At 39.8% G+C, this 25,545-nt stretch overlaps 1 protein-coding gene and 1 pseudogene across 1 annotated transcript in view; both read right to left on the bottom strand.

The window, feature by feature from the left end:
* Positions 1 to 25,545, bottom strand: part of KHDRBS2 (KH RNA binding domain containing, signal transduction associated 2) — a 699,880-nt gene that overhangs the window by 296,099 nt on the left and 378,236 nt on the right. The window lies entirely within an intron of this gene.
* LOC115844145 (CAP-Gly domain-containing linker protein 3-like) lies at positions 23,455 to 25,067 on the bottom strand (annotated as a pseudogene).

Genomic DNA, 25,545 nt, shown 5'->3' on the forward strand with positions numbered 1-25,545 from the left:
ATTATAGTGGTAATGGGCTCAAGACAGTTGATTGACAGAAGAGCTATAGTAGAAAATGATAGTTTTTAACAATTACTCAATTTATACCTCTTAATTTTCACATTCAAGCAACAACCAAACTGAAGAATAAGCATGTCTACTATTTTATTAGGTACAGGGAATGTGATGAATTGCTACTTCTGACTGAACTGAGCAGCCACCATGAAAATGAAAAATTAATTCCATAATTTTCCCATGTAATATTCCTAATTTGAAAGCAGATCTTTGCAGCTTCTTATCTAAGAAAAATCCATGGACTCCTAAAGGTCTTTATGAATTATAAAAAGAGATAGATTCTCATTTTTGGCAACATTGAGGGTTGAGATAAAAATTAACAAATAGCAGATAAATTCATACATGTAAAATTTACTTTAGAGAATATCTTTATGCCAGAATTAGAAAATATATTATTGTGGATATTAGCATGAATATTTGACACTACAGGTTAAGTTAGTTCTTACTGTAAGCAAAACACTACTGTTAGTGTATAATCAAGTATCTTATGAGCTCAACTAGGTATACTCTGTTTTAAGAACTGGATCATCTTCCAGGGTTGTGGTGGTGAAGTGAATGCAGAACTCTAAATACAGGTGTAACTGACTTAGAATATGAGTCGCTCTGTTCTGAAATCATATTGCTCCCAAGGCCATGGTACACAAGAGCAACTCCCAGTCAATGACCAAATGTGGTTGAAATGCTAAAATAGGCCCATTCTTGGGAGTCACAGTTCTCCTCTGCCCGTGCCTCAAGGATTCCTAGACAGCTGGGATGAATTTCCCTTTAATACCATTGCTTCTGGGCTGTGACCTCTTTCCTTTCGGTCAGATATTCTAGTGTGAAGGCTCTCCAGTCTTCCTTGGCTTCCTCATTTTATTTATTTATTTAGTTAGTTAGTTTTTTGTCCAAGATCATTTTTCCTAATGAACTCCTTACATGTTTAATCTCAACTAATCCTGATTCTGGGAGGACCAAAACTAACACACAGAATGTTGACAAAATCAAGTTCCTAAAATTACAAGCTGAGAGATTTTGTAAATCCACTGATGTTAATGCTGCTGGAACCTATTCTGTTCAACATATCTTATACTCTGATTAATTGGAGTATTTGCCATTCTCTTACTTTAAAATGGTTACATACAGATTAAACATGGAACTGATTACTGACTAGCAAAAAGGGTAGTAATCAATGTTTATTTTAAGAAAGTAAATTGTATGTTGCCCAATTTTCTAAATCACTTCACTTAATAAAAATGTATGAAAGAGTCAGACATAGAGTGAACTAACATAAGGCATGTTTTGGGCGTTGGCTGACATAGATGAATTGTGGAAAGAGGGAGAAGGCTGGTTGGTGTGTGTATGTGTGGTGAAGTGAGATAGAGAAAGAGAGGTTGGGCAACCACAAGCTATTCAAGAGTGCCTTAGTGGAAATTATACTGTATGACTTGGTAAGGTAGGAATAAAAGAAATTTTAAATGCAGAAATGGCTAGAAGTACAATGACACCATTAACCAAAGAAAGAAAGGAATGAAAAAAGTTTAGAGGTAGAGAATTTATATTTTGCCTTGATAATCTTAAGTTTAAAATGCCAAGGAGACATTAAAGTTTATCTTAGAAATTCAGATCTAGGTCAGGGGAGTAAATCTGAATGTCATTTGCACACACTTGTGATAAATGAAACATGGAGATTGCCTAAGAGAATAGTAACATAATGTAGTGACAAACATTTTCTAATCATACTTCATACTTCTAATGCAAATTTATATCACTGAAGAAAATCAGTTGACTTATTACAATATTATGATCATTAAATGACCAGGTCTTTAATAAACTCAAGTTTTTCTAATTAGACAACTAAAATATATATACCACTGTATTTATAGTAATGAAGAATCTAGCTGTCTCAAATAAATACAAAAGAATTTTAAATGCCCAAATGTAGAGATACTGAAACTCTAAGTATTCTCTAGACTGAATATATCCTGTGTATTATTTTTATGATATAGATATAATTTTCTAAACCCCCAAATCTTTTTTTTTTTAACATCTTTATTGGGGTATAATTGCTTTACAATGGTGTGTTAGTTTCTGCTTTATAACAAAGTGAATCAGTTATACATATACATATGTTCCCATATCTCTTCCCTCTTGCGTCTCCCTCCCTCCCACCCTCCCTATCCCACCCCTCCAGGCTGTCACAAAGCACCGAGCCAATATCCCTGTGCCATGCGGCTGCTTCCCACTAGCTATCTACCTTACTACGTTTGTTAGTGTGTATATGTCCATGACTCTCTCTCGCCCTGTCACAGCTCACCCTTCCCCCTCCCCATAACCTCAAGTCCGTTCTCTAGGAGGTCTGCGTCTTTATTCCTGTCTTACCCCTAGGTTCTTCATGACATTTTTTTTTCTTAAATTCCATATATATGTGTTAGCATACGGTATTTGTCTTTTTCTTTCTGACTTACTTCACTCTGTATGACAGACTCTAGGTCTATCCACCTCATTACAAATAGCTCAATTTCGTTTCTTTTTATGGCTGAGTAATATTCCATTGTATATATGTGCCACATCTTCTTTATCCATTCATCTGGTGATGGGCACTTAGGTTGTTTCCATCTCCGGGCTATTGTAAATAGAGCTGCAATGAACATTTTGGTACATGACTCTTTTTGAATTTCGGTTTTCTCAGGGTATATGCCCAGTAGTGGGATTGCTGGGTCATATGGTAGTTCTATTTGTAGCTTTTTAAGGAACCTCCATACTGTTCTCCATAGTGGCTGAACCAATTCACATTCCCACCAGCAGTGCAAGAGTGTTCCCCTTTCTCCACACCCTCTCCAGCATTTATTGTTTCTAGATTTTTTGATGATGGCCATTCTGACTGGTGTGAGATGATATCTCATTGTAGTTTTGATTTGCATTTCTCTAATGATTAATGATGTTGAACATTCTTTCATGTGTTTGTTGGCAGTCTGTATATCTTCTTTGGAGAAATGTCTATTTAGGTCTTCTGCCCATTTTTGGATTGGGTTGTTTGTTTTTTTGTTATTGAGCTGCTTGTAAATTTTGGAGATTAATCCTTTGTCAGTTGCTTCATTTGCAAATATTTTCTCCCATTCTGAGGGTTGTCTTTTGGTCTTGTTTATGTTTCTTTTGCTGTGCAAAAGCTTTGAAATTTCATTAGGTCCCATTTGTTTATTTTTGTTTTTATTTCCATTACTCTAGGAGGTGGGAAACCCCCAAATCTTTAATTGTATATTATATGCTTATATCCAGCTCTTCATTAAGCACAGATCTAACTTTGAATTAATCTTTCATCACTAGGACATGAGTCCATCCTGTTGAACATTTAATTGTGGCATATGTTGCTGATGCTTCAGTTACATAGGATCTTAAAAATACTCATAAACAAAATATTCCAAGATTGCCTTGTAAATGTGATCTTATTAGAAATATACTACAGCCTGAGCTGGAGACTAGATGGTGGAGTAGAATGACTTGAGCTCACCTCCTCTCAAGAAAACACCAGCATCACAACTAAATGCTGAACAACCATCGACAAAGAAGACTGGAACCTACCAAAAAAAGATATTCTACATCCAAAAGCAAAGAAGAAGCCACAATGAGATGGTAGGAGGGGCACATGTGCGATATAATCAAATCCAATATCCACTGGGTGGGTGACCCACAAACTGAAAAATAATTATATCACAGAGGTTCTCCCACAGTAGTGAGATTCTGAGCCCCACATCAGGCTCCCCAGCCTGGGGGTCTGGCATTGGGAGGAGGAACTCCCAGAGCATTTGGTTTTGAAGGCCAGCAGGGCTTGATCTCAGGAGCTCCACTGGACTTGTGGAAACAGGGACTCCACTCTTGGAGGGCCCACACAAGTTCTCGTGTACACTACCCAGGAAAAAAGCAGTGAATTCATAGGAACCTGGGCCAGACCTACCTGCTGGTTTTGAAGGGTATCCTGGGGAGGTGGGGGGGGCAGCTGTGGCTCACTGTAGGAACAAGGACACTAGTGACAGAGGTGCCAGGGAGTACTAATTGGCATGAGCCCTTCTGGAGGCTGCCATTTTGATGCCAAGACCTGGACTCACCCAACAGACTGTAGGCTCCAGTCCTGGGATGCCTCAGGCCAAACAACCAAACAACCAACAGAAACACAGCCCCACCCAACATCAGACAGGCTTGTGAAAGTCTTACTGGGCCCACAGCTGCCTGTAAACACACCACTTGACACAGCCCTGCCCATCAGAGGGACAAGACCCAGCTCCACTCACCAGTGGGTAGGCACAAGTGAGTGGAGGAAGGAAGGAAGCCTTCACAAGCATCTTGACCAGCCTCACCCACCACGGGCAGATAGCAGAAGCAAGAGAAACTAGAGCCCTGCATCCTGTGGAACAGAGACAATGAAAACAGGCAAAATGAGATGGCAGAGAAATATGTTCCAGATGAAGGAACAAAGTAAAACCCCAGAAGAACAACTAAATGAAATGGAGATAGGCAATTACCTGAAAAATAATTCAGAGTAATGAAAGCAAACATGATCCAAGATCTTGGAAAAAGAATGGTGGCACAGACTGAGAAGATGAAGAAATGTTTAAAAAAGACCTAGAGGGTATAAAAAATAAACAGTGTTGAAGAATACAATAACTGGGACTTCCCTGGTGGTGCAGTGGTTAAGAATCTGCCTGTAAATGCAGAGGACATGGGTTCAAGCCCTGGTCCAGGAAGATCCCACATGCCATGGAGCAACTAAGCATGTGTGCCACAACTACTGAGCCTACACTCTAGAGCCTGCATGCCACAACTACTGAAACTCGCATGCCTAGAGTCCATGCTCCACAACAAGAGAAGCCACTGCAATGAGAAGCCCACGTGCTGCAATGAAGAGTAACCCCCACTTGCCGCAACCAGAGAAAGCCTGCGTGCAGCAGTGAAGACCCTATGCAGCCAAAGATAAAAAAATAAATAAACATTTTAAATAAACAATACAATAACTGAAATGAAATATCCACTAGAAGGAATCACTAGCAGAATAAATGAGACAGAAGAACAGATAAGTGACTTGGAAGTTAGAATGGTGGAATTCACTGCTGCAGAACAGAATAAAGAAAAAAAATGAAAAGAAATGGAGACAGCCTAAGTGACTTCTGGGACAACATTAAACACAACAACACTTGCACTATAGGGGTCCCAGAAGGAGAAGAGAGAAAGGACCCGAGAAAATATTTGAAGAGATTATAGTCAAAAACTTCCCTAACATGGGAAAGGAAATAGTCAATCAAGTCCAGGAAATGCAACAAGTCCAAGTCCAGGAAATGCAGCAAGTCCCATACAGGATAAACCCAAAGAGGAACACACCTAAACACATTTTAATCAAATTGACAAAATTAAAGACAAAGAGAAAATATTAAAAACAACAAGGGAAAAGTAATAAATAACATACAAGGGTTATCAGCTGATTGTTCAGAAGAAACTCTGCAGGCCAGAGAGGAGTGGCATGATATATTTAAAGTGATGAAAGGGAAAAACCTACAACCAAGAATACTCGACCCAGCAAAGGCTTTTGTTCAGAGTTGATGGAGAAATCAAAAGCTTTACAACGAACAAAAGCTAAGAGAATTCAGCACCACCAAACCAGCTTTACAACAAATCCTAAAGGAAATTCTCTAAGCTAAAAAGAAAAGGCCACAACTAGAATTAAGAAAATTATGAATAGGAAAGCCGACCAGTAAAGGCAAGTATAAAGTAAACGTAGGAAATCAACCATGCACAAATATGATATCAAAACAAGCAATAGTGAGAAGAGGAGAGTACAAATGCAGGATATTGGAAATCATTGGAAATTAAGAGACCAGCAACTTATAACAATTTCGTAAAGCAATCTTTTATATATACTGCTATATAAAAACCTTATGGAAACTGCAAACCAAAAAACTATAATAGATACAAACAGAAAAAAAGCAACCCAAACACAACACAAAAGATAGTCATCAAATCACAAGAGAAGAGAACAAAAGAGGAAGGAAAGAAAAAAGACCCACAAAAACAAATTCAAAACAATTAAATAAATGACAATAAGAACATACATATTGATAATTAACTTAAATGTAAATGGATTAAATGCTCCAACCAAAATACATAGACTGGTTGAATGGATATAAAAATAAGACCATGTATATGCTGTCTACAAGAGACCCACTACAGATCTAGGGACACATACAGACTGAAAGTGAGGGGATGGAAACTAGCTATTCCATGCATGTGGAAATCAAAAGAAAGCTGCAGTAGCAATGTTCATATCAGACAAAATAGACTTTAAAATAAAGATGACTGTTACCAGTGACAAAAAAGGATGCTAAATAAAGATCAAGGGATCAATCCAAGAAGAAGATATAACAAGTGTAAATATATTTGCACCCAGCATAGGAACGCCTCAATATATAAGGCAAATGCTAACAGCCATAAAAGGAGAAATTGACAATAACACAATAATAGTGGGGGACTTTAACACCCCACTTACATCAAAGGACAGATCATCCAGACAGAAAATCAATAAGGAAACAGAGGTCTTAAATGACACATTAGACCAGATGTACTTAATTGTTATTTATAGAACATTCATCCAAAATCAGCAGAATATGCATTCTTATCGAGTGCTCATGGAACATTCTCCAGGATAGATCATGTGCTGGGTCAGAAAACAAGCCTTTTAAAATTTAAGACAACTGAAATCATATCAAGCATCTTTTCTGACAACAACACTATGATTTTAGAAAGGAACTACAGGAATTAAACTTTATGAAACACAAACACATGGAGGCTAAACAATATGCTACTAAATAGCCAATGGATCATGTAAGAAATCAAAGAGGAAATTTAAAAATACCTAGAGACAAGTGATAACAAAAACAAGATGATACGAAACCTATGAGACACAGCAAAAGCAGTCCTAAGAGGGAAGTTTATAGCAATACAAGCTTACCTTAGGAAACAAGATAAATTTCAAATAAATAACCTAACATTACACCTAAAGCAACTAGAGAAAGAAGATAAAACAAAACCCACAGTTAGTAGAAGGAAAGAAATCGTAAAGATCTGATCAGATATAAAAGAAGTAGAGATGAAGAAAACAGTAGAAAAGATCAATGAAATTAAAAGTGGGTTCTTTGAAAAGATAAACAAAATTGATAAACCTTTAGCCAAAGCCATCACGAAAAAAAGGGAGAGGGCTAAAATCAATGAAATTAGAAATAAAACCAATCCAAAAATGGGCAGAAGACCTAAGTAGACATTTCTCCAAAGAAGACACACAGATGGCCAAGAAACACATGAAAAGCTGCTCAACATTACTAATTATTAGAGAAATGCAAATCAAAACTACAATGAGGCATCACCTCACACCAGTTAGAATGGGCATCATAAGAAAATCTACAAACAACAAATGCTGGAGAGGGTGTGGAGAAAAGGGAACACTCTTGCACTGTTGGTGGGAATGTAAATTGATACAGCCACTGTGGAGAACAGTATGGAGGTTCCATAAAAAACTAAAAATAGAATTACCATATGACCCAGCAATCCCACTACTGGGCATATACCCAGAGAAAACCATAATTCAAAAAGACACATACACCCCAATGTTCATTGCAGCACTGTTTACAATAGCCAGGTCATGGAAGCAACCTAAATGCCCATCAACAGACGAATGGATAAAGAAGTTGTGGTACATACATACAATGGAATATTACTCAGCCATAAAAAGGAATGAAATCAAGTCATTTGTTGAGACGTGGATGGATCTAGAGACTGTCATACAGAGTGAAGTAAGTCAGAAAGAGAAAAACAAATATCGTATATTAACACATTTATGTGGAACCTAGAAAAATGGTACAGATGAACCAGTTTGCAGGGCAGAAGTTGAGACACAGATGTAGAGAACAAAGGTATGGACACCACGGGGGGAAAACCACGGTGCGGTGAGGATGGTGGTGTGCTGAATTGGGCGGTCGGGATTGACATGTATATACTGATGTGTATAAAATTGATGACTAAGAAGAACCTGCAGTATAAAAATGCAAACAAACAAACAAACTAATACTAAACTTTCTTTGGGTTATTTGTATGGAAATATGTTAATATAAATGTTTCAGACATTACATGAAATTTCTAAAAATATTATATATTCTGGTATAATGTTATAAGTCATAATTCTAGTTATTACTTTAAAATGTATATCTCAGAAATAACTAAATTTCCTTGTCAATTCCATTATTATGAACATTCATCAGATCTTTAACCGTGGTCATTTTTAAGTCTTTTGTCATTTACAGACAATTCTGGATGTACTCTGATGCTTTTGCAAAAATGTTCCTATGAAAGGGTTTCATCTTCAAGGAATTCATGGAAAAGACTCTGACAAGTACAGGTTTCTGGTAACAGCCTATACTGTTGAACTGAATGAATAAACATTTTCAGAACTCTAATGGAAAACTGATGAATTCATATGAGTGCTAACAAAAGATCAAGTTGAAAAAAAATTAATTACATGGGACTGAGTGAACTGATGAGGATAATTATAATTTTTGTGACTTTCTGTTTGAATAAAAAAATCCTGCAAGGGTTCAGAGGCAAAAAATATACAAATCAATTTTCACTGCAAAGTAAAGGAGCTGTTACAGTGGAGGACTAGTGGACTGAATGTCAATATTATGACATAGTATGAGTGTGTTTCGTGTTTGGTAATTGCAATCATTGTTGCTTTTGTTGTGTTCATCCACTTACAATGCTTGATGTCAGTTTATTTATCCCTTGTAAAAATAAAATACAGTGTGTGTATGTGAAAAAATAAAAAAATAATTGATTCCAAAAAAGCTGCACTTTGTGCAACTACCGAATTTCAGACAACAAGCTAGAATCCATCTTCTAACTCAGATAAAAGTTCTGGAGATATATATATATATATATGAACATATTTATATATATAAAAATAGGAGGTTGAGGGAGTATCTAACAATATTTACCAAAACAAATCTATCCTGTAACTGGATTTGCTTCAAAATAATGTGAAGGAAAAAGGATATAGATGAAAACAAGAGTGGACAAATAGCTGGAAGATATTATGACCAGGTGATAAATACAATGCGGTAAATTTTTTTATACGCTCTTATTTTGATGTATGTTTGAAGTATCCCATAATAAAAATTTAAAAACAAACAAACAAAAAAGAAGTTACAACTGACACCACAGAAATACGAAGGATCATGAGACTACTGCAAGCAACTGTGTATCAATAAAATGGACAACCTAGAAGAAATGGACCAATTCTTAGAAAGTTACAATTTCCCAAGACTGTACTAGGAATAAATAGATAATGTGAACAGATGAATCACCAGTACTGAAATTGAAACTTTGATTTAAAATCTCCCAACAAACAAAAGTCCAGGACCAGGTGGCTTCACAGGCGAATTCTATCAAACATTTAGAGAAGAGTTAACATCTATCCTTCTGTAACTGTTCCAAAAAATTACAGAGGAAGAAACACTCCCAAACTCATTCTATGAGGCCACAATCAACCTGATACCAAAACCATATAAAGGAACCACAAAAAAGAAATTTACAGGCCAATAGCAAAACTCCTCAACAAAATACTAGCAAACCAAATCTAACAATTCATTAAAAAGATGATACACCATGATCAAGAAGGATTTATCTCAGGGATGCAAGGATTTTTCAATAACCAAAAATCAATCAGTGTGATACACCACATCAACAAACTGAAAAATAAAAAAACATAAGATCATCTCAATAGAGGCACAAAAGGCTTTTGATAAAATTCAACACCCATCTATAATAAAAACTCCAGAAAGAAGACATAAGGTTATCCTACATCAACATAATAAAGGCCATATATGACAAACGTACAGCTAACATCATACTCAGTGGTGGAAAGCTGGAAGCATTTCCTCTAAGATCAAGTACAAGACAAGGATGTCCACTCTTACCACTTTTATTCAACATAGTTTTGGAAGTCCTAGCCTTGCCAATCAGAGAAGAAAAAGAAATAAAGGGAATCCATATTGGAAAAGAAGAAGTAAAACTCACTGTTTGCAGATGACACGATACAATACATAGAAAATCCTAAAGATACCAACAGAAAATGAAAGCTCATCAATGAACTTGGTAAAGTTGCAGGATACAAAATTAATACACAGAAATCTGCTGCATTTCTATACACTAACAATGAAAGACCAGAAAGAGAAATTAATGAAACAATCCCATTCATCACTGAATCAAAAAGAATAAAATACCTAGGACTAAAATTACCTAAGGAGGCAAAAGACCTTTATTCTGAAAACTATAAGATACTAATGAAAGAAATCAAAGATGACAGAAACAGGTGGAAAGATATACCATATTCTTGGATTGGAAGAATCAATATTGTCCAAATGACCATACTACCTAAGGCAGTCTACATATTCAATGCAATCCCCATCAAATTACCAATGGCAATTTTGTTGATTTAGAAAAAAATCTTAAAATTTGTATGGAAACTCAAAAGAGCCTGAATAGCCAAAGCAATCTTGAGAAAGAAAAACAGAGATGGAGGAATCAGGCTCCCTGACTTCAGATATAATACAAAGCTACAGTCATCAAAAGAGTATGGGTCAAGATGGTAGAGTGGAGGATGCGGAGCTTTCGTCTCCCCTCCACTAGGGCACCTACCAGATGCTGGTGGGGAACCTTGACAACCAAGGAGACAGGAGGAACCCCAGAGCAACTGGGTAGGACATGGGGGGTAGTTAGGGGAGAGGAGAAGTGGAGGCCAGATGGGACCAGTGCCTCTGAGGGATGGCTGGGAGAGGGGATGTGTTCCCATGCCTAGAGGGACACCCTGGTGCTCAGAGGATCGGGGGGAGAACAGCTAGCACTTCCCCTGCCCAATCAGGCCCCGGGAAGCCTGCTGGGATACAAGGCCAGATTCTCCACCTTCCGAGACCCCCTCTAGCCACATTTGTCCTAGGGGCGTAGGAGGGGGGAAGAAGAGGAGAGGTGGATTGGGAGGGGCCCTCTGGGATTGGAGGATCAGGGAGAACACACCTAGCATTTCCCCTGCCCACTTGGGTCCTGGGGATCTTGCTGGGCTCCCATGCTGGGTCCTCTGACCTCCGAGGTCCCCTCCAGCCACTTGGGACCTAGGGGCAAAGGAGGGAGGGAGGAGGGAGGAAGAGGGACAGAGGTGAATGGACAGGGACCCTCTAGGACTGGAGGATCAGGGGAAGCACAGCTGGCATTTCCCCCACTCACTTGGGCTGCAGGAAGCCTGCTGGGCTCCCAGGTTGGGTCCTCCACCCTCCAAGGCCCACTCCAGCTGCGTTGGTCCTGAGGGCATGGGGATAGGGGAGAGGATAGGCAGATGGGGAGGGTCCCTATAGGACCAGAGGATCGGGGGGGTAAGGCTGGCATTTCCCCAACCCACTCAGGCCCTAGGAAGCCTGCTGGGTTTCTGGGCCTTGTCCTCTGCCTTTCAAGGCCAGAGGCACCCTGGGCCACTCTGGCCATGCTGAGCCTAAGCCCTGCACCCCACCCTCCCAAGGGCCTTTTCCGTACATATGGGTCCTAAGCCTAGACCCTACCCACCACTTAAACCCCACCCTGCCTAAGCCCCACTCCCTACAGCCAAGGCCTTTCCCAGCTTTTTTTTTTCTCACTTTTGCCACTGTGGTTCTGTTTTAATCTCCAATTCTTCCAGTTGTTGTTTCATCTGTATTTTTATTTTTTCTAACATAACTCTTAGTTTTCTAATCTTATTTTATTTTTTACTCTTTGTTATTGTTCTGCTCCTTTTTTTCTTTTTAATTTTTTTTACTGCCACTGCGTGTGGCTTGCAGGATCTTGGTTTGCAAGCCAGGGGTTGGGCCAGAGCTTCTGTGGTGGGAATTCTGAGTCTGAAGCACTGGATTAACAGAGAAACTCAGACCCCAGGGAATATTCATTGGAGTGAGGTCTCCTGGAGGTCCTCACCTCAACATCAAGACCCAGCTCTACACAACAGCCTACAAACTCCGGTGCTGGAAGCTTCAGGCCAAACAACTAATAAGACAGGAACACAACCTCACCATCAAAAAAAAAAAAAAAAAGAGATGATAGAAAATATGTTACAGATAAAGGAGTAAGGAGAAAACCTACAAGACCAAATAAATGAAGAGGAAATAGGCAACCTATCTGAAAAAGAATTCAGAGTAATGACAGTAAAGATGATCCAGAATCTCAGAAATAGAATAGAGGCATGGATTAAGAAAACACAAGAAATATTTAACAAAGATCTAGAAGACCTAAAGAACAAACAAACAGAGATGAACAACACAATAACTGAAATGAAGAATACACTGGAAGAAATCGATAAGAGAATAACTGAGGCAGAAGAATGAATAAGTTAGCTGGAAGACAAAATGGTGGAAATACCTGCCAAGGAGCATAATAAAAAAAAAAAAAAGAAAAGTGTTGAAGACAATCTCAGAGACCTCTGGGACAACACTAAATGCACCAACATTCAAAGTACAGGGGGCTCAGAAGAAGAACAGAAAAAGAAATGTTCTGAAAAAATATTTGAAGAGATTATAGTTGAAAACTTTCTTAACATGGGAAAGGAAATAGCCACCCAATTCCAGGAAGTGCAGAGTCCCCAGAATAAACCCTAGGACAAACACACCAAGACACATATTAATCAAACTAACAAAAATTAAGTTTAAAGAAAAAAATATTAAAAGCAGCAAGGGAAAAGCAAAAAATAATATACAAAAGAATCTCTAAAAGGTTATCAGCTGATTTTTCAGAAGAAACTGCAGGTCAGTAGGGAGCAGCAGGATATATAATAAGTGATGAAAGAGAAAAACCTACAACCAAGATTACTCTACCCAGCAAGGATCTAATTCAGATTCAACAGAGAAATCAAAAGCTTTAGAGACAAGCAAAAGCTAAGAGAATTCAGCACCACCAAACCAGCTTTACAACAAATGCTGAAGGAACTTCTCTAGGCTGGAGACACAAGAGAAGGAAAAGACCAATGAAAACAAACCCCCCAAAATTAAGAAAATTTTAATAGGAACATACATAGCAATAATTACCTTAAATGTAAATGGATTAAATGCTCCAACCCAAAGAACAGACTGGCTGAATGGGTACAAAAACAAGACTCATATACATGTTGTCCACAAGAGAACCACTTCAGACTTAGGGACACATACAGACTGAAAGTGAAGGGATAGAAAAAGATATTCTATGCAAAAGGAAATCAAAAGAAAGCTGGAGTAGCAACACTCATATCAGATAAAATAAACTTTGAAATAAAGAATGTTACAAGAGATAAGGAAGGACACTACATAATGATCCAGGGATCAACCTGAGAAGCAGATATAACAATTGTAAATATTTATGCACCCAGCATAGGAGCATCTCAATACATGAGGCAAATGCTAGCAACCATGAAAGGGGAAATCAACAGTATCACAATAATAGTAGGGAAATTTAACACCCCACTTACACTAGTGGGCAGATCATCCAAACAGAAAATAAATAGGAAACAATAAGCTTTAAATGGCACAACAGAGCAAACAGATTTAATTGATATTTATAGGGCATTCCACTTAAAAGTGGTGGAATACACTTTCTTCTCAAGTGTACATGGAACATTCTCCAGGATAGATCACATCTTGGGTCACAAATTAAGCCTCATAAAATTTAAGAAAATTGAATTTTATCAAGTAGGTTTTCTGATCACAACGCTATGAGATTAGAAATCAATAACAGGAAAAAAACTGTAAAAACACAAATACATGGAGACTAAACAGTGTGCTACTAAATAACCAAGAGACCTCTTAAGATATCTAAGAAGAAATTTAAAAAATACATGGAAACACTTGACAATGAAAACCCAATGATCAAAAACATATGGGGGCTTCCCTTGCGGCGCAGTGGTTGAGAGTCTGCCTGCCGATGCAGGGGACATGGGTTCGTGCCCCAGTCCAGAAGGATCCCACATGCCACGGAGCGGCTGGGCCCATGAGTCTTGGCCGCTGGGCCTGCGCATCCAGAGCCTGTGTTCCACGGTGGGAGAGGCCACAACAGTGAGAGGCCCGCGTACTGCAAAAAACAAAACAAAACAAAACAAACAAAACAAAACAAAAAAACATATGGGACGCAGCAAAAGCAGTTCTAAGAGGGAAGTTTATAGCAATTCAATCTCACCTCAAGAAACAAGAAAAATCTCAAATAAACAATCTAAATTTATGCCCAAAGCAACTAGAGAAAAAAGAACAAAGAAAACCGAAACTCAGTAGAAGGAAAGGAATCATAAAGATCAGAGCAGACAGAGCAGAAGTAAATGAAATAGAAACAAAGGAAACAATAGTAAAGATCAATAAAACTAAAAGTTGGTTCTTTAGAAGATAAACAAAATTGAGAAACATTTAGCCAGACTCATCAAGAAAAAAAGGGAGAGGACGCATATCAATCAAATTAGAAATGAAAAAGGAGAAATCACAGCTGACACTGCAGAAATACAAGGGATTATAAGAGACTAGTACAAACAACCAAATGCCAATAAAATGGACAACCACGAGGAAATGGACAAATTCTTGGAAAGGTACAATTTTCCAAGACTGAAACTGGAAGAATTAGAAAATATAAACAGACCTATCATGATAATGAAATGGAAACTAATTAAAAATCTTCCAACAAACCAAAGTCCAGGATGAGATGGCTTCACAGGTGAATTCTATCAAACATTTAGAGAAGAGCTAACATCTATCCTTCTCAAACTCTTCCAAAAAATTGCAGAGGGAGGAACACTCCCAAATCTGTTTTATGAAACCACCATCACCCTGATACCAAAACCAGACACAGACACTGCCAAAAAATAAAATTACAGACCAATATCATTGATGAACATAGATGTGAAAATTCTCAACACAATACTAGCAAACAAAATCCAATAACACATTAAAAGGATCATACACCATGATCAAATGGGATTTATACCAGGAATGCAAGGAATCTTCATTATACACAAATCAATTAATGTGATACACCATATTAACAAATTAAGCAATGAAAACCATATGATCATCTCAATAGATGCAGAAAAAGCTTTTTACAAAATTCAACAGCCATTTAATAAAAACACTCCAGAAAATGTGCAGAGAGGGAACCTGTGCCCATATATGACAAAGCTACAGCAAATATCTTTCTCAACAGTGAAAAACTGAAAGCATTTCCACTAAGATCAGTAAGAAGAGAAGGATGTCCACTCTCACCACTCTTCTTCAACATAGGTTTGGAAGTCCTAGCCACGGCAATCAGAGAAGAAAATACAAAGGAATACAAGGAATACAAAATACAAAGGAATACAAGGAATACAAAATACAAATACAAAATACAAGGAATACAAATTAGAAAAGAAGTAAAACTGTCACTGTTTGCAGATGACATGATACTATACATAGAAAATCCTAGGACTTCCCTGGTGGTGCAGTGGTTAAGAATCCACTTGCCAATGCAGGGGACACAGGTTTGATCCCTGTTTGGGGAAGTTCCCACATGCTGCAGAGCAACAAAGCCTGTGCATCACAACTACTGAGCCCACCTGCCACAACTACTAAAGCCCATGAACCTAGAGCCTGTGCTCCACAACAAGAGAAGCCACTGCAATGAGAAGCCCCTGGACTGCAACAAAGAGTAGTACTATTTACAATAGCCAGGACGTGAAAACAACTAAATGTCCAAGGAGAGATGAATGTATAAAGAAGATGTGGCATATATAACCAATGGAATATTACTCAGCCATAAAAAGGAACTAAACTGGGTCATTTGTAGAGATGAGGATGGACCTAGAGTCTGTCATACAGAGTGAAGTAAGCCAGAAAGAGAAAAACAAATATCATATATTAATGCATATATGTGGAATCTAGAAAAATAGTACAGATGAACTTATTTGCTGGGCAGAAATACAGACGTAGATGTAGAGAACAGATATGTAGACACAGAGAGTGAAAGGGAGGGTGGGATGAACTGAGAGATTAGGTTTGACATAAATACACTACAATGTGTAAAATAGATAGCTAGTGGGAACCTGCTGTATAGCACAGGGAGCTCTGTGCTCTGTGACGTCATAGATGGGTGGGATGGGGGTGGTGGGAGGGAGGTCCAAGAGGGAGGGGATATAGATATACATATAGCTGATTCATTTCATTGTATAGAAGAAACTAACACAACATTGTAAAGCAATTATACACCATTATTTTTTTTTTTCAACTCTACAAACAAGAACTGCTGGAGAGGGTGTGGAAAAAAGGGAATCCTCCTACACTGTTGGTGGTAATATAAATTGGTACATCCACTATGGAGAACAGTATGGTGGTTCCTTAAAAAACTAAAACTAGAGCTACCATATGATCCAGCAATTCCACTCCTGAGTATATATCTGGAGAAAATCATACTTTGAAAAGATACATGCACTCTGATGTTCATTGCAGCACTTGTTACAATAGCCAAGACATGGAAGCAACCTAAATGTCTGTTGGCAGATGAATGGATAAAAATGATGTGGTACATATATACAGTGGAATATTACTCAGCCATAAAAAGAATGAAATAATGTCATTTGCAGCAACATGGATGGACCTAGAGATTATCATACTAAGTGAACTAAGTCAGACAGAGAAAGACAAATATCATATGATATCCCTTATATGTGGAATCTAAAAAAATGGCACAGATGAATTATTTATGAAACAGATGAGACTCACAGACACGGAACACAAACTTATGGTTACCAAAGGGGAAAGGTGGTGGGGGAGGGATAAATTAGGAGTTTGGGGTTAACATATACACACTACTATACATAAAATTGATAATCAACAAGGACCTGCTGTATAGCATAGGGAACTCTATTCAATATTCTGTAATAACCTAAACGGGAAAAGAACCTGAAAAAGAACAGATATACATGTATGTATAACTGAATCACATTTCTGTATACCTGAAATGAACACAACATTGTGAATCAACTATACTTCAATATAAAATAAAACTTGAAAATAAATATATACTACATATTAGTTGACTTGAGTACTACTGAGTTCTAAGATTTTGGAGTCATAAAATAATTATGCATATGAATGGGTAGTTATAGTTTTATAGCATTTATAATTTTTATGCTTAATTTACTAAAACAGATATTCACTGAGAAGTAAAAATATAAGTTCAGAAGTAGTAATAATAATCATCTGTATTTTTCTGATACTATTTTATTATTATTTTATTTACCACTTTAATGTTAAAAGACCCTTGAGGGATAAAGAGATGCAGATAGAGAAATAATCACATAAGCTTGTGAAAACTTTCATAAGGGACAAAGACAGGTAAAGTTATAACAATTCAGGGTGAATATATGTGAAAAAATTAAATTCCAGTCATTTAAAATAAATAAATAATAAAAGACAAATTAATATACATGTTTAATTTGTACGCAAAACTGGATTATTCCAAAGTTTTTATAATAAGGCCAATCCATAGTATGAAGACAACGTTCTTGTCAAAAAAATAAGTTATACTTACGCATAAATTTTAATATTATTTTAGATAGGATTTGAAATTTTTGGGATTCTGCACTTCAAATAATAAAGAATGCTTTACTACTTTGGGGTATACTTGCAGTGAATAAGACATACACACACTAATTTACTCCTTACATTGCAAGTTGAATTATAAATTTATGTTAGAATTGCTGCTTGGTTTGATCTGCAGATTTGGCTTCAGATAGAAGGATTCAAATAATTAACAGTGAATCTGATAGGAGTTTATCAATGCTTAAATAATACATGCACATCAAAGACCTTTTAAGAATTAATTGAAATTTTAATTTTATATTTCCTGTGATGTCCAAAAATTGTCTTTTTTGCTACCAAAATCAGTTTTTAAAATTTGTTATCTTGAAATAACAACAAAGATATTCACAGCACTGGGCTTCCCTGGTTGTGCGGTGGTTGAGAGTCTGCCTGCCAATGCAGGGGACCCGGGTTCATGTCCCGGTCCAGGAGGATCCCACATGCTGCGGAGCGGCTGGGCCCGTGAGCCATGGCTGCTGGGCCTGTGCGTCCGGGGCCTGTGCTCTGCAACGGGAGAGCAGCATGTGGGATCACAGCAGTGGGAGGCCCGTGTACCGCAAAAAAAAAAAAAAAAGATATTCACAGCACTGTTATATGTTCCTTTTTCTCAGGGTGATGCAAACTGTCCCTATGAAACAATTTCCATGAAATTCATGACCTGGACAAAAAGACCTGGGACTTCCTCAGCCCCTACAAATAGTTAGGTTAGGACACTTTGACCAGCTTAATAAACAAGAAAGTATGGGAGGTAATGGGTCTTGTGCCAATATCAAATCTGTAGCGAGTTGGAAAGGGTAGGAAGCTATTTCAGAAAACAACTACTGCTGTGCTAGACACACTATTATTTAGCAAAACATCTTAGGCTATTAGATAACAGCTCTTAGCAAACACAAAGTGAGTTTTAACCAGCCCAGGGTAAGGATCAGAAAAATTCATTAAGAAAATGTGGTCAGAGAACAGTTAATTAATATTTACTAAAAATCTGCTCAATGTATTACTCTGCATAAGGTCTCTATAAAGGCTTTATAAAGCATATTTATCAAAGGGGATTGAATATCACAAAGTAAAAATGTTGTGGACTTGAACTACTAGTGATGGTGATTTGTTACTCCAAACTGTTTTCTCTTCTTTAACCATTATTAAAGTCATACTGCACACTATGTAAAAATCACCAAAGAATAAGATAGCAACTATATAGATTTTATGTAGATATTCTGCAGGATTATTGGGAGGGTGTATATTCTACCTTGTTCTATTTTACCTTAGTAAACATTAGCCACTGATATATGAGGTCTAGGAACCAAGACCTTTTGAATGAGCATGAAAGACTCATGTGTTTAGTCTTATGCCTTTGCCAATCCTAGCTTATAAAGTCAGCCACGACCTCAGGTTTGATTTAGGGTGTTAGATAAATATTTATATAAAACTAAATGAGAGACTTCAGTTGTTATTCTAAAAATACCAAGTTCCATTTGTTTAGGTAGAGTCAAAGTGACTAAATTTTCTTCAGGAAATTTTCTTGGCAACTTACTGTGCACATGATATAGGAGCTCTATCTGCATTCTAAGTTGAAATAGGCATTACAGTAAGTCCCCTACATACGAACATTCAAGTTGTGAACCTTCAAAGATTCGAATGAACGTTCGCATGTCCGATCACGTGAGTTAGGTCATGTGTCTGGCGTACATTGTCATGTGTATGCATCCTCTACAAGTGGTTGTGCTTTTGTGTACTTTACTGTATGGTACTGTACAGAGTTCAGTAGTACAGTATCTTTATTTCAAGACCAGAATGTCTGGAAACAAGCGTAAAAACAGCAGTGATGTAGCTGGTACTGCTAAGAAGCCCCAAGTGATAATGATGGAAACAAAAGTTAAAATAATTGAGAGAGTGGAGTGAGGTGAAAAGTAAGTGTCGCTTCTTCTCATAACATGAATCATTCAACCATCAGCATAATTATAAAGAACAAGAACAGCATCATGGAACATGTGAAATCTGCTGTGCCGACGATGTCGACAATAATATTGAAGAAGTGTGGGAAAATGTTGAAGGAGATGGAGAAATTTCTCAGTGTGTGGATGCAGGATCAGGATCAGTGTCCAATCATGCTCAGCTTAATGATGATTCAAGAGAAGTCTGAAAGCCTTTATGAAGACTTGAAGAAGAAACATGGCAAAGAATCAGAGGTGCATCTTTTAATGCCAGTCATGGCTGGTTTCATTGGTTCAAGGCTAGAACCAACCTTCGCAATGTAAAAGTAAGTGGCAAGGCAGGCAGCATGTGCATATATGGTAGATGCCCAGGAATTTCCTGAAATGCTTTGAGAAATTATTGATGTAGGTGCATACATTGATGTAGGATGACACATGACTGTACTGGAAGAGGATGCCAGACGAAAGTTACATCTGTTAAGGAAGAAAAGTTGATGCCAGGCTACAAAGCAGCAAAGAATAGGCTAACTCTGTTGTTTGGTGGCAATGCTTCTGGCGATATGAAGCTGAAGCATCTTTTAGTTTACCATTCAGAGAACCCAAGAGCCCTTAAAAACATACCCAATGGCTCTCTTCCTGTTGTGTGGAAGAGTAACCCCAAAGCCTGTGTTACACAGGCCATTTTCCAGGACTGGTTTTTCCACCAATTTATCCTGGAGGTAGAGAAATATTGCTTGGAGAATGATGTCCCATTCAACATCCTTTTGCTGCTTGACAGTTCTCCGGCTCCCCCCCCCCCGACCCCGCCCTCCATTCACGGACGACTTTCATTCCAACGTCAAAGTAGTGCATCTGCCACCTAATATTACATCGCTCATCCAACTATGGACCAGGGAGTTAGAGCGACTTTCAAGAAATATTATTTACATCACACTTTTTGTCAGGCAGTAAAGATGAGTGATGAATCAGGAACAACCTTGCAACTATTTTGGAAGGACTATAACATCTACAAGGCCATAAAAAAACATTGACTTTGCTTGGCGTGAGGTTACAGTCATCAACATGAATGGGGTTTGGAAGAATATTTGACCACAGTTTGTTCATGATTATCGTGGATTTGAGAAGGTGGATAAGGATTCCAAAGAGGTCTTCAGCAATTCAATGACCCTCAGTGAGAAGCTGGAGCTAGATCTGCAAGAGGATGACTTCACTGAACTCCTTGCTGTGCAACATGAGGAGGTTACTAATGAAGACCTGATGGAATTGGAGGTCGACAGAAAGGATGAAGAGAGACAACAGGTAGAAGAAGTAACCAAAGAACTGAAGAGATTCACAACACGGGAAATGGCAAGGGGATTTTCTTTATTTGAGGAGGCACTGTTAGTTTTTGAGGCACAGGACCTGAACATAGAATGATACACAAAATTTGCAGCAGCCATTCAGAACACAATCCAGTGCTACAGTGTCATCTATGAGGAGGAAAAAAGAGCTACTACCCAGTGATAGCTACTACTATCATTTTTTCAAGAGGGCAGATAGAATTGAATCCAGCAAGGAACCAGAACCTGTGCCATGAACATCAGCCATGAGTGAAATTGCAGCTTGCCTTCCATCTCCTATTGCCGATGATCCTTCAGTTCTACCATCTCCCATCTCCTCTCCCTCTTCCATTCAGTAACTCTTCTTGCCTGTTCATTGGATACCAGCCCCTCTATGCCAGCTATTGTACTATCTACTGAACTTTTCAAGGTACTATACTGTAAGATTGAAAATGTTTTATTTTATGTTTGTTTGTTTATGTATTATTTGTGTGAAAGGTATTATAAACCTGTCACAGTACAGTACTATAAGCTGACTGTGTTAGCTGGGTACCTAGGTTAAATTTATTGGACTTATAAACAAATTGGACTTACACTCTCAGAGTGGAACTGGTTCATATGTAGGGGATTTACTGTAATTTAATACTTTGGCATATAATATATACCTTAATTTACAAGTATGAAAAATGAACTCTTGGTTAACACATAACTGATGATAGTTATTGGTACTGATACATTGACCTAAGGGGCCCAAATTCTTAACAAAGAAATCATCATGATAGGGATATGTTTAAAGGAGAGTGCAAATTCTGCGTATGAATAAGGTTGATAGAACATGGACTACATGGGTGATTTTTATCAATAATATTGCAATTCCAGTCCTTCCCTGGACATGAAAAATTTATATATTCAAGATAGTAAAGCATCTAACCAGCTGGAGTTCTAAAAGTGCCTAAAGAAGTTTTCTTAAAATAAATCATCCATTTATTTATTAAATGTATTTTTTTAATTTATTTATTTTTTGCCACAGAAACATCTTTATTGAAGAGAGTAGGGGTCATGCTGAGTTTGGAGACATGCAGTGAGGGACATTCGTGAGCTGTCCTTGGTTTCAGGGTCTGCCCTTGACCCCCTAGGTCTTCAGGATCTCCATCAGGCTCTTAGTCTGGCCAGGGTGCTGTGAAGTCCTTCAGTGCCAGTAACTTAGGTTTGGTGTTTTGGAACTGTGACCAGAATGTACATTGAAATGGGGGGTCCAGGATTTGGGATCCCCTCAAGGTCTTGGTGCCCCTCATGTATTAGAGATGTAGGCTTGAAGATCGGGGGCATTGTGGCTGGGGCTCTTGGAATTTTGGTGTCTAAAGATCCATGGACTCAGGGCATTGAAGTCCTCTGGTTTCCAGAGATGAGAATTCCTGTTTGTTGTCCCCTAGTGCCTACGAATAGGGCTTGAGGTGCCCCGGGAGCCCGGGATGCATATCTGGACCACAGTCTCCTCCATCCCAGGCACAAGGACCTCCATGACTGGGGTTTCCTAGAGGCTTGGATTTTTTAAATTTGGGATTCCTGGGGGATTTGGTGTTTCCATGATTTGGGGGTCTTGGGAGTTAGGGTTTTGGAGCCTCCTAGGGGTTGTGGGACTTGGGGACCCAGGAAAGTCTGGGACATGTACTCTGGGGTTTGGGATCCTCAGAGTCCCAGAATGGGGCCTTCAAATTTTGGGGTTCCCCAAAGGGGGAAATAATTACTTAAAAAATAGAGAATTTTCTGGGAGCCTGGCCAGCACAGGTGCTGTGGGCTGAATGGGGTGGGCTTCATACAAGGTACTGGGGGTTTCTTGAGGGTGCAGAGGACAGGAAGACTTGGTGGCCCTGTAATTAGCACTTCCAAGACTGTTTTGGGGCCTGTAACTTGGAGGGGACAGTGGGCTGGTTGATGTAGGTCTCTTCTTGAGGGGTAAGAGCAGGGTTTGTTTTTAATGGAGGGAGTCTCTGATTGCAGTGTAAGCGTTTGGGGGTGACCATGGGGGTCAAAATATCTTGAGGGGACTGATGTTAAATGTGAGTCTGTTACTCTGTTGCTTTAGAGGTGTTTCTTTCAAGGGGACTTGATGGGGGCATAGGGGGAATCTTTGTTAATAAGGAAGGGTTCTGAGCCAGTGACTCAGGAATGTTCTGCTGTAGAGCATTATGTAGAGAAAGTTACCGTCATTTGGGGTGATGTGGAAATCTGTTTTTGGGGGGTCTGATCTGAGGGGTTGGGACTAGCCTAAAGGTACTACACTCAGGGAATCTTTTTCTGGGTAACATAGGGTCTATATTTGGGGGGTTATCACGGGGGAATCTGTTAATAATGGGGCCTTAGTGATCGAGGGCTGGCTATTGGGTCTCTCTTCTGGATACATTACTGGGAAACGCTATCTCAAGTGACTAGGGGGCTCCTTGTGTCAGGAGATGCTAGAGGGGGCTCTGTGTCTCTGTGGAAAGTCCAGAGCCTCTAAGACTGCATCTCCGCCCTCAACATCCAGGGAAGCCAGCAGCAGAAGAGCAACCTAGAGATGGAGCTCTCTGATGTGATGTCCTTTGGGGTCCAGACTGTTGTGAAGGTGTTTTGGTCTGCATCATTGTCACTTGATTCACTTTTGGCTCCAAAACTGTCCCCAGGGGGGTTAGTGAATCCACCAATCCTCTGAATTCCAGATGCTGGTACAAAGACTCCATGCCGAGGGGAGCAGGTGAAGTACCAGACACTGAAGACAGAGCCATCGTGCTTGCTGATGGTCTAGCTGGATGCCATACCAGTAAACTGGGACAAAGTCTGGCTTCCCGCAGAAGTGCACAATCCCTTGCTTCTGGCCTGTGATGAGGACTTGGTCTCCAACCTCAGCCTTGGCTCCCTCACGCTGCTGCAGGCCACCCAGAGTCAGGGCTGACGGGGGCCTCTTCTTACCTTTGTGTTCCCTGCGATCTTTGCCAGTGACTCGGGTGAAGTCCATCCAGGGAGTCCGAGGTGTGGAGGTGACAGATCAGGAAGGTGCGCCCACTGCCTTGGAGATCTTGGACAAAGAGGCAAAGCGACCCTGCTTGGGAGGGCAGATGAAGTACCTGACACCCCCAACACTGCCATCATTCTTGCCCTCAGGTTCATCAAGCTGCATGCCCACCCACCAGCCATTGGCAAACTCTGAGGTCTTGCAGAACTGTAGCTGTGGGTCTTCTGGCCATCCAGTAGCATGCAGTCTCCCAGGTGCAGGCCCAGTGTGCTGAGCATGGCATTGCCTGGGACGTTGTCATAGTTAGGTAGCGTGACTCTAGGGAGGGTGCAGGAGAGCGGCACAGCCTCCTCCAGTAGCGTCCACAGCTCCTTGGCCATCAGCACCCCTCAGCCTTGTCCAGGGATATGTCCATGGGACAACTCCTCTGGGACAACCTCCGCTGGCACAAGTCCCTTTCTGTTCCGAAGTGCCGGGTTGGCGCCATGTTCCAGCAAATTATTTGGCCGTGCCAAGCCCTGCAGCGATGTGCAGGGCTGAGCCATGGCTGAAGTCACTGCACTTGGAGTTCATCACTCGGGGCCGTACACCCTTCAGTAGCATGTGCACGAGACCGGGCACGTCGAAATAGGCTGAGTACTGAAGCATGTTCATGTTGGTCCAGCAGCTACGCAAGATCACGTCTGCGCCCAGTGCCAGCAGCTGCTGCAAGAGGTGCACAGCCGTCGCAGGGAACTCGACTCTGTGGGCCCCAGCCTTGCAAGTATAATGGAGCAGTGTCATGTTAGGTCAGCCCATCACGTGGCAGCCTCGTCGCAGAATCTCATTGCCAATGACATCGATCTTGTACTGGACTTGGGGCACCCACTGGTGCACAATGGTGAACAACTCAGCGATGGTGGTCTGCGGGTCATACAGAATCTCTTGAAAGGCAGGGTCGTTGGGGTCAAAGAAGGTGAAGGCATAGTCCTGGGGGTGGGGGGGCGTGCTGAGGAGTAAGCTTCTGCCAGCGCTCCTGGGTGGGGCTGGGGGGCTCTGGGACAGGCTCATAGTCCTCCTCATCTTCTTCCTCCGCCCTGAGCGGTGGGGCCATGGGGGTGGGCCCTGTCTTAGTCATGGTCCTTAGTGGCCCTAAGGGGGCAGGTGCAGAGTTGGGGGTGGCCTTCAGGCAAATCCTCGGGTGAATGGGGCTGAAGACCAAAGCTGAAATCGGGGAAACTGGAGTAACTGGGTGTCGGTGTCTGGGGAAGTGATCGGGAAGAAAGAAACTGAGAGAAGGGGACGAGGCACAGAAGCAGACGGGAGATGGGGTGGAGAGGACTATTCAATGTATTTTTGAGCAGCAAGTAGTGCCAGGCACTGAGGTAAGTGCTGAGGACACAGTACAGAAAAGGCCTGAACCAGTGGAGCATAAGTGAGTGTAGATACTGCATCCCTATACTTGTTCAGGAAATGTTAGAGCAAGCAACTTTCAGCAACATACCTGGGCAAGGACAGAGGCCTTCTTAAAACCCTCTGAGTCACTGTTCACCCAATTCAACTTTGATTCCTTCTGTTGGTTTAGAAAATTGTTTATTGCCAATGTTATGCTAATG

Source organism: Globicephala melas, chromosome 11 (genome assembly GCF_963455315.2).
Source record: "Globicephala melas chromosome 11, mGloMel1.2, whole genome shotgun sequence".
Classification (NCBI taxonomy): Eukaryota; Metazoa; Chordata; class Mammalia; order Artiodactyla; family Delphinidae; genus Globicephala; species Globicephala melas.